Source organism: Haplochromis burtoni, unplaced genomic scaffold (assembly GCF_018398535.1).
Source record: "Haplochromis burtoni strain Fernald_Lab_line unplaced genomic scaffold, NCSU_Asbu1 Contig_144, whole genome shotgun sequence".
Taxonomy (NCBI): Eukaryota; Metazoa; Chordata; class Actinopteri; order Cichliformes; family Cichlidae; genus Haplochromis; species Haplochromis burtoni.
In genome coordinates this window covers 1,337,643-1,347,310 of record NW_024582505.1, presented here as the reverse complement: position 1 = coordinate 1,347,310, position 9,668 = coordinate 1,337,643, and positions in this window count along the sequence as shown.

The following is a 9,668-nucleotide window of genomic DNA, read 5'->3' as shown; positions in this document are numbered from 1 at the left end:
CACGGATCTCTTCTCTCAGCTCCCACAACATTTTCCCACTCTGGTGCTGATGAAATTTCCCCCGCAGTGGTGGAAACCAACCCAGGAATTATAATTTGGAGTATTTTTTTTTCTTAGATGTTTCCATTTTATGTGACTTTATGCTCAACATTTCAGTTTAAGAGCTTATGTTAAAAATCTAGCAGTGTTTCTCTAAATGCAAGAATGCTCAAATGCTGATTCATCCATCCATCCATTGCCTGAACCACCTCTGTTAATGGGGAGGAGTAGTGGCATCATTCCAAGATCCTAACAAATTACTGAATTCCTCACTCTATCTCTAAGAGAGAGACGCCCTTTCAAAGAATCTCATCTCTCATGAGCTTATATCTCATTCTTCCAGTCACTACCCAGAACTTGTGACCCTGGGTGAGGGTAGGAACATAGATCGATCCAGTGCAATCATTGCAGACATGACACCAACCGATAAATCCATGTCAATCTCCGACTCAAAACCCTGGGAATCTTTAACTCCTCCACTGCAACTCAACCCTGACCTGAGGTGGAATCTCCATCCTTTTCCAACTGAAAACTATGGCCTCAGACTTGGAGGTTAGAACGCTACATAAAATGCAGAAAAGCAACAGGAAAATCATATAGTCATCGCCATCTAATACGTATCATCTAATCCTAAAACTATATGCTCTGACCTAAAGGGCTTTGACATGACAACACAATCACCACTCTGAAAAGTTGTATCCTTATATTACAAAAAGAGCTCTCACTCATTTGGTCAAGAACCTCAGGAGGTGTCCTGTGGTGTCTGGCACTGGAACATTAGCAGATCTTCTGGGTTCTCTCGGTTGTATTGCAGGGCCTCCAATGTCCTCCAAAGATCAGGCTTGTTGTGACATTACTCTGTCGGATTGGGGACTTTTGAAGTCAGTTCAACATCTTGGATTCTCTGTTCTCTGTGGTAACATTGCTGGATTTGATATGCGTTTGTGCTTAAGTAAAGGATTGGAGTTCCCCCACCAGTGTTTTTATTTTTCAATAAGCCTGATGCCTCATCACAAAAGGTGGTCCTTTTGGGTCTACTTGAATTCCAGTTCTGTGAGCAATAACTGATGTTTCTCAGTGCTTGAGTTTCAAGTTACTCCGCGTGGGAAACACATGGATTCCACACCCACTTACTGACCTTCTTGAACCTGATTCCTCCATGTTACCTTGGGCGTGGGGGGAGGACATCCACCAAGCTCACAGGGAGGAGGAACATATGTAAGGAGAACCTCTCACTCAGCGAAAATAAACTGATGACACAATTGTGTGGGAGTCATCTGTGCTTATGAATTTATTCCCTTTTGCTGAAACTGAGTAATTTCAAAAGCAGTAAGGTCGTCATATATTATTATTGACATTTATATGGCACATTACACAGAGACATCTTAATTTCTTTATCACCTCACGGCCTGTGCTTGCGCATGAATCAGAAGTGTCGAGTGCTGTGTGTGAAAAGCCATTTCAATTGCACTCAAAACTCTCTGCAAAGGCTAAATGAGACTGTGGGAAAAGTGGAAAATTAGGTTTAACATCTGCTCCTATGATGACAAAATGCATTTCTTATCAAAGGTTTCATCAACACATGCTCTCTGTTTAAAGACTCATAGCTCTGTCCTGAGTCACTGCACTACGTGAGCATTTCCTGCCAGAAAGGTTCTGCTTCCTTAGTGAATAATAGGGTCACTTGTATGTAAACTTCTCTGTAGTCTCTGCAGGATCATAAACACAGCAAAGGCTAGAGCTGGATTTGCAGCTGCTGATAATAAACTTATCTCTATGGGTTGTTAGGTGGTAATAAAATGTAGATTCTGAAGGAGAAGGGCAAACATATGGTGGGTCTGAGACTTCACGGCTAAAGAAGACATTAGTCTGAAACTACTGCACATCAGACTAATATATGAATCTTGCTATTAGGATAAGCTCAACAGGTGCCTACCTTTCTGGGGTTGACTTAATCTCGAAACTAGAAGAAAGGTGGTCTATTAAGTGTATTTTAAAGGAAATGAAGCATATAACTTCAAGCGTACTTAAATGGAATTAAACAAGTTGGAGCTGCAGTTCACATTTGAGTACACTGGACACATTGTTCAAGAAACCAGTTTGAGATGAGTTGAGCTTTGCGACATGGTGCATTATCTGAAGATGGGTACGCTGTGGTTGTAAAAGAATGGTCAACACTCAAGTAGGCAGTGGAATTTAAATGAAGGAGGCCAAAGTGTGCCAAGAAAATATCCCCTACACTATTACAGCAGCAGCAGCCTGAACTGTTGATGCAAGATAATGGATCCATGTTGTTGATGCCAAATTCTTACCCTACCATTCAAATGTTGAAAAGCAAATCAAGACTTATCTTCTTCTTCATCCTGGCGTTGTTCCCGCTGGTGCAGGGTCTGCTCTTCAGCAAAGGTTTCTCCATTTGGTTCTGTCCAAGGCGTCCTCAGGTGATGCGTTGATGGTCTTAATGTCCTTAATTTTGTCCATCCACCGTTTCTTTGGTCTGCCTCGAGGCCGGCATCCTTCTGGGTCGATCATCATTGCCGTTTTTGCTACAGAGTTCTCATCGCTTCGAATCGTGTCCATACCACCTCAGGCGGGACTCGAGCATCTTTTCCTTAATTGGGGCTACACCTAGTCGCTTCCGTATGTCTTTGTTTGTAACACGGTCCCGTCTTGTAATTACCAGGCTCCATCGGAGCATGCGCATTTCCATGGTGTTTAGGGACTGTTCATGTATGGTCAATGCGGGCCAACATGCGGAACCATACAAGGCTACTGGGCGGACCACCGCTTTGTAGATTTTTCCCTTGAGTTGATCTGGCATTCTTCTGTCACAAAGGACACCAGTGACTTGTTGCCATTTTAACCAGGCTGCATTTATTCGTGCTCGGACATCGGAGGTTATATTTCCATCGTAGCTGATGACTGAGCCCAAGTAGCGGAACTCTTCTGTCTTCTTCAACTCTTCGTTGTCAATTATGATGGTGCCATCAGTTTGGGTGCCTCCTTCCGGGTATTCGGTCTTTTTCGTATTGAGCCGCATACCGTATTCATCGAGCCGGGTCTTCCAGAGTTGCGTCGTCATTTGGGTCTCTTCTCTGTCTTTGCTGGCGAGGAATACGTCATCAGCAAAGAGGAGTGACCATGGATGAGGTAACTGGAGGTCGGCCGTGATGGTATCCATACATAGAATGAAGAGGAGGGGTGACAGAGCTGACCCTTGGTGGACCCCAACACTAACTGGGAAGGAAGGTGATAGTCCAGCGGCGCATCGGACTGAACTGGTGGTGTTGTCGTAGAGGAGCTGTATCCATTCGATGTACACCTCAGGGACACCATGCGATCTTAGGGAGTGCCATATGAGGTCATGGGGTACCCTGTCGAAAGCCTTTTCAAGGTCTTGGAAGGCCATATGTACAGTCTACACTGTGCTTCTCCAGCAGGAGTCGGGCGGCGTGTATGGAGTCAGTTGTTCCAAATCCCTTTACGAAACCGCATTGGTTGGAGTGACGTTTACAATTTCCCGAAGACGTGCATCGATGACTCTTTCGAATATTTTCATTGTGTGACATAGTAGGCGGATAGGACGATAATTTGAGCATTCGGCTACATCCCCTTTGTTCTTCCATATGGGTATGGTAATGCTGGTCGTCCAGACCTTTGGGACTTCCCCTGTGCTGACAATGTTGTTAAACAGTTCTGTCAGGATGGCCGTTCCCGGTCACCCGAGAAGCATCCAGACTTCGGTTGGGATATCATCTGGTCCAATGGTTTTTACATTTTTCATCTTCTTGACGGTCGTTTCCACTTCAGCGGGTGTAATAGGCGGGACTGGTCCGGGTACTGGGTCGGCGCTTATAATTGGAGGGTGGGGGAATTCTTTGTTACTGATCTCTGAGAAGTAGTTGCTCCAATGCCTTAGTATGGTTGGCGGATCTCAGAGGACCTGATGGTTATTGTCCTTGATGCATTTGACTTGACCGATATCTTGCGCTGAGTGGTGGCGTGCCTTCGCGAGGTGGTAGATCTTGTTCACTCCTTCTGGTGTATTCAGGTCAGCGTATAGTTGGTCGTAGTGGGCTGATCTCGCTTTTGCTACTGCTCTCTTTGCTGCTGATTTGCTAGTTTTGTACTGCTGGTAATCAGAGTCTGCCAGTGTTTGACGCCATTTCTTAAAAGCAGCCTTCTTTTGCTTGCCGCCTGCGGGGACGCCCTAGTTTTCACGGCTTGTTCCATTGCCATTTGATGCGACGGTTTGAAACTTCGATCGACTTGTCGCACCGCCTGACATCGAAGACCATCACTGTTGGTTGGTTATCCAGGAGGCACCGCGAGGAGGTGGTGATTGGATTTTGCTACCCATCAAGACTTATCAGATCAGGAAATTTTTTATTGTCCAGTTTTGGTGATCCCATGTGAATCAGCATCAACAAAGCATTTTCTCCCAGGGAACTCCCCCACACTATTTTCTATTTTTCAGACCATTCTCTGAAAATCCAGGTACAGCCAAAGTTTCTGAAACACTCAGATCAAAATGTCTAAAAACCACGACACATTCAATTTAATTTAATTCATCTTTCATCTTCATTCTGATGCTCAGTTTAAACTTCAACAGTACATGGTGAATGCATGCCTAAATGCATTGGGTTTCTGCCATTTGACTGGCTGATTAGATATTTGCATTAACAAGCTCTTGAACAGGTCAGTAACTGCATGTACTGTATGTATGTACAATGGCTAATGTTGGGTCTTACGGTCATTTTCAAAACTCTGCAATATGTCATCAACTAGAAGTACTGTAAAAATAAAATGTGTTTTTAGTATATTTCAACAAAAAAAAAAGAAAGAAAGAAAGAAAATGTAACACTGTTCTGTCTATCCCATCAGCACCGGCTCCCCTCAGGGCTGTGTTCTTTCTCCCCTGCTCTTCTCCCTGTAACCAACTGCTGCACCTCCACCCACCAGTCTGTCAAGCTAATCAAGTTTGCAGATGACACCACCGTTCATTGGACTCATCTCGGACGGGGAGAGTCTGCCTACAGGAGGGAGGTTGAACGTCTGGTGTACCTGGTGCAGCCACAACAACCTGGTGCTGAATGCCCAGAAGACAGTGGAGATTATTGTGGACTTCAGGAAGCACACAGCCCCACTCCCCCCCATCATCCTGACTGACACCCCCATCACCTCTGTGGACTCATTCCGCTTCCTGGGTACCACCATCACCCAGGACCTGAAGTGGGAGCCCACCATCACCTCCGTCATTAAGAAAGCCCAGCAGAGGATGTACTTCCTGAGGCAGCTGAAGAAATTCAACCTGCCAACACGGACGATGATGCAATTCTACACTGCAATCATCGAGTCCATCCTCACCTCCTCCATCACCGTGTGGTACGCTGGAGCCACTATCAGGGACAAACAGAGACTGCAGCGTGTTGTGCGCTCTGCTGAGAAGGTGATTGGCTGCAGACTCCCATCTCTGCAGGACCTGTACACCTCCAGGACACTGCGGGCGTGCAGCTCGGATCTCAGCTGACCCTTCTCACCCTGGACACAGTCTGTTTGACCTGCTCCCCTCAGGCAGGAGGCTCCGGTCCATTCGCACCAGAACCTCTCGCCATAAGAACAGTTTCTTCCCCTCTGCTGTTGGACACATGAACAATAACCATATGACTGTTCCCCGCACTAACACATGACCCTACGCTGTGTTCACTGCATCATTCCATGTTTGGCACTGATCACCACCTGCACTCATGTATATATCATGTATATATCATCTATCTACTTAGCACTTTTAATTCTTATTCTCATTTTTATTTTCATGTCTATTTAAGCTTAATTTATGACAGTATGTTTGCACTGAAGCACCGCAGCAATTTCCTGATGTTGTAAACCCGCTCAACATTTGGCAATAAAACCCTTTCTGATTCTGATTCTGATTCTACACTTTGAGCAACTATATGTTAATTAGCATTAGTGGCCAGATGGAGGGATGTAGCTTAGTAAATGTGAAATGGAAGCCTCCTTCGGAGAGTTACACAATTAAAATAATATAGTATTTTCTTCACTGTATAATCAACAGAAAAGCTCTCAGTCTGGAGCATTCAATCTTGCCTTCGTATCATATTGCCTTTTACCCAGATTTGTTTTAGTGGCTGTCTCCATTTTAACTCTCAGCTTTTTTAAAGATGCTTAATCTTGTTTCCGAACATTTCCAGGACAGGAGCAGTTTAGGTTTTTTTTGTTAGCCTGCAAGGCGTGTGCCAGATGCCCTCTTTTCTTGAGCAGGACCCCCATATTCAAATCACAGCAGCTGGGAAGTGCTTTGGTAAGAGAGAAAGAAGTGGGCAGGGACTGGGGGAGTTTTTAAAGATCTAATGGGGTGGGGTGTGCATTTGTTTGGCCTCTGTATAATCTGGCACACTTCTATTGCTGAGAAACCCCAAAGCTCCCTGCCTTTGATCCACATGAGCAGTGTGAGGCCTGCAGGATGGGGGTTCGCCTGGTCGTTCAGGTCCTTTACTCTGGGTGTGAAGGCAGAGGGAGCAGACACTGTGAGTAGGTGGGGGTGGCATGTGGCTCAAGAGACAGCAGGTTGTCTGCCCACAGGCAGTGATGCTGCAGCAGGGGCCGTTGCAGGGGAGCACACATGTCAGTCTGCGAGGCTGACATTATTTTCTTTGTTAGCCTCCATGTGGATAATGGATTCTGCCAAGATGTGATTTTATACAGTATGCTCTCACATATGCTGACCCTGGCATCTGAAACTGGCTTCCAGTGAGAGTTTTGCTTAATTAAATTCATATGGAGGCTACAGCACTGTCCTCATAAACTGGGCTGCAGGAAATGCCAGCTTCAGAATATTTATATTTTTATATTCTTATCTTTATGCATTCATTACCATCTGTGGGATCCTGAGTTGCTGGTAGTTATATACACCTTTCTACTCAGTTGAGCACTCAAAGCCCTCAAAGCATGTTTTATTCACCCAGTCACATACATTCATACACTCCAACAGATGCATTCGGGGGAAACTCAAGCTTCAGTTGCTTGTCCAAGAATACTTGGACTGGAGACTGGAGAAGTTAAGAGGAGTTGATCTTTTCACTCTAGAATACTGTAGTCAAACCGCCAGCTTTCCAATTGGTAGATGGGTCACTCTGCCACCAATGCTACATAATGCAATAATAATTTAGACAACCATATTTTCTACAAATTAGTTTGAAGTGTTAGGTGAAGGGTCTTATTTCAGATACCTTGAGCAAATCTTTATGGAAAAGTCTATCAAGCTTTTTCTTTTAATTTTTGTGGAAGATCTTGACCATCCTGAACCCCATCCAATACTTTTTGGGGGAAGTATGAGCATCAGTTGCTGACCTCATACAGAGGAAAAACTGATCTACAATCTAATTTGAAAATATTCCAATAGTACTTCCTGATCCTACCATATAAATTTTTTTCATTTTCCTGATGTTATCTGGAGTTCTGCGATTGTTTTCTTTTTAATGACTGCAATTCTTTTATAATAATTTTTACTAATTCTGAAATGTTATATCCAAAAAGCAGCTTTGCATGATTCTCATTTCAAAACAATCCTTATTACACACTGGGCCCTGTTCCAGCCTCTCAGTTCAACCTCTGACAAAAACAAGGTGCCCTCTCCCTTTTAGGCAGCCTGCCTCAAGGTTTGAACAGTATGTCCTTAATATATGAAGTACTGAGGAAAACCAAGTGAACACTTGCTGCTTCACTTGCTGCTGAAGAAGCTTCTCGGATGAGAGGTGAAACGTCTTCAAGTAACTTAAAGAAGTCCAGACGCTTTTCTTTGCAAGCTCCTTTGACTACAATGACCTGGATGACTGAGAACCTTCACAGACACTTGCTGCTTCCATTGAAATTACGAGTAAGTAGCAGTCAGGTGCTTAATCAAATAAATGCACTTAATTAACTGATCATTAGCAAGTGTGAGCACCTCTATAAAAGCAGAAGTTTTTCAGTTTCCTCATCTGGAGCATTCAGGTTTATGTTATCACAGTTCTACAATCTTCCTAAGGAGTGGACATCTCAGCAACTTCCAATCCAAGAACTCCATCTGAGCCTTTGTCAAGATGTCAAATGTTAAATTGCTTGTTTGCTTGTTTGAAAGGACTGCCAAGAGAAAGCCTCTTCTCTGTAAAAAGAACATTTCAGGAACAAAGTTGCATCTGAACAAACCATAGTACTTCTGGAACAATATCCTTTGAACAGATGAGACCAAAGTGGAGACATTCATCACACTGCACAGCATCATATTTGGCAAATCAAAACACAGCATATTGGAACAACCGTCTAATACCAACTATCAAGCACAGTTGTGGAAGGGTGCTAATATGAGCTTGTTTTATAGCCAACGAACCTTGCAATCATTGAGTCGACCATGAACTCCTCTGTATACCTTAGTATGCTAGAGTCAAATGTGAGGCCATCTGCGTGACAGCTAAAGGTTGGCTGAAATTATATCATGTAACAGGACAATGATCCCAAGCACAGCAGCAAATCTACAGCAGAATGTCTGAAGAAAGAAAATAATCAGACCTCAACCTGATTGCAGTGTGGTGGGACCTTAAGAGAGCTACGTGTAACCGAATGCTCACAAACAACAATGAACTCCAGGAACTTTGTGAAGAAGAGTGAGCCAGAGTTCCTCCACTGATAAAGTCATACAGAAAACAATCACTTCAACTTGTTGTTGCTAAAGCTGCTTCGACAAGCTACCGAATCATAGGGTGATTGTAAAAATGCTCAAGGACATCCATATCACTGATGTCACACAAATCACAGAGGTGAAAAAACGTTCTCAGACTGATCTTTTGCCTTGTAAATTTCACTTATGTACACGCACTAATCTCATTGTACTTTGTTTAATGTGAGATTTGTGTTTGTATGCACATAAAACATTTGATCAGATAGTGTACTTCCAGCAGGAAGAAAAGGTTCACTTTTTAAAGGTGGCCGTTATGAGTTTACACACATCCATACTCCATTTGTACTCCAAACTGTCACCCAGAAATGAAGAGTTCCTCTTTCAAAGATAAATAAATCATAACGTTCTCACAGGACTGTTAAATAAACTCTGCTCTGGCAGGAAGCTGGAAATTCCAATGAGGGGGAGAGTGCAACTGTCCCTCTATTATGCACAGTCTGTCGGATAGCCACTTTGTCATTACCAGTGGATCTGCATTGCTCTGGGCTCTTGTGCTGTCTGAGTCTCTCCCCAGAGGTCTGGTGCAGCCCCAGAGGGTCAGGAGATGGGACGCAGAGTATGCTGCAACTGAACGCACTTGTCACTGCGGATCGTCCTCATGGACATAGCGCAGGCTAACAGGAGGAAAGCAGAGTACACAGATTTAACCCAATGTGCACGTTCACAGCCACATTAGAGCCTGTTTATGAATTTTGGGCTTTAGCAAATTATATAAAGCACACCATTATATCTTTTGAAATCAAGCAGAAAACTATGAAAATGTGAAATGGATTACATTTCTTTGTAAATATCATGAGTGGCAATTAAGGTGTAAAGCAATAGGCCTAGTTTAACACCATTACACCAGTGCCTGCCCTCTTTTTACCGAGCTACTTCCATCACATCTGGACTG